This window comes from Triticum dicoccoides, chromosome 2B, assembly GCF_002162155.2.
Source record: "Triticum dicoccoides isolate Atlit2015 ecotype Zavitan chromosome 2B, WEW_v2.0, whole genome shotgun sequence".
NCBI classification, from domain to species: Eukaryota; Viridiplantae; Streptophyta; class Magnoliopsida; order Poales; family Poaceae; genus Triticum; species Triticum dicoccoides.
The window spans coordinates 249,857,869-249,859,275 of NC_041383.1; positions in this window are offsets into that span (position 1 = coordinate 249,857,869).

Consider the following 1,407-nt stretch of genomic DNA (forward strand, 5'->3'; position numbering starts at 1 on the left):
ATGATGCTAAACGAATAATTTGGAAAAATACAACCTGAACGCCAGCAGCGACGATTGTAGCAGACCGAAGCAAACGGACGAACTGATCCATGCCAGACATGCTGCAAAGCTAATCCTTGATATGTGTAGTAGCACTTTTATTCTGCGTATTTGTCAAAAAAAGTAGAAGACAACCAGCGGTCGACTACATAGGTATTGAATTAAAAAAAGAAAAGAAATAAAACTCCCTATGGTTTGCTGCCATCGAGCCGAGCTCTGATCAGTGCACTGCTCTGCACTATCCCTTTGGCCGGATCACACGTGGGCCAGATTGAGGCCGGATCCGATGTATCGCCAAATAATGGATGTGAACATATGTCACGCCCAATATGCGACCCTATCCAAGAGGAACTCGAAGGTCCCACCAAGGATAGACCCGCATATTGAAATGCTTTTGCAAGGTGGATATCATTACATCAACATTACATAATAGATGGGGATACATACAAGAGGCATACAATGCCACACGAATACAACATCATCTTACATAAGAGCACCATCCGACTACGGATGAAACACAAACAAAAACTCAAACGACATCCACCCTGCTAGCCCAGGCTGCCGACCTGGAACCTATCCCCTGATCGAAGAAGAAGCAGAAGAAGAACTCCAAAACAAGGAACATCGCTCTCGCGTCAAGATCATCGCATAACCTGTACCTGCAACTGTTGTTGTAGTAATCTGTGAGCCACGAGGACTCAGCAATCCCATTACCATGGGTATCAAGACTAGCAAAGCTTAATGGGAAAGGAAGGGGTAAAGTGGTGAGGTTGCAACAGCGACTAAGCATATATGGTGGCTAACATACGCAAAAGAGAGCGAGAAGAGAGCAAACGGAATGGTCCTGAATCTAGCAATGATCAAGAGGTGATCCTGAACTCCTACGTACGTCAAACATAACCCAAAACCGTGTTCACTTCCCGGACTTTGCCGAAAAGAGACCATCACGGCTACACACGCGGTTGATGCGTTTTAATTCGAATCAGGTGTCAAGTTATCTACAACCGGACATTAACAAATTCCCAGCTGCCACATAACCGCGGGCACGGCTTTGGAAAGATAATACCCTGCAGGGGGGTCCCAACTTAGCCCATGATAAGCTCTCGCGATCAACAAAGGATATTCCTTCTCCCAGGAAGACCCGATCAGTCTCGGAATCCCGGTTTACAAGACATTTCGACAATGGTAAAACAAGACTAGCAAAGCCGCCCGATGTTCCGACAAATCCCGATAGGAGCTGCACATATCTCGTTCTCAGGGCACACCGGATAGGTCAGCCTACGAGTAAAACCAGACCTCGAGTTGCCCCGAGGTGGTCCCGCAGTCTGCCCGTTTTAGACCAACACTCGAAGGAGCACTGGCCCGGGG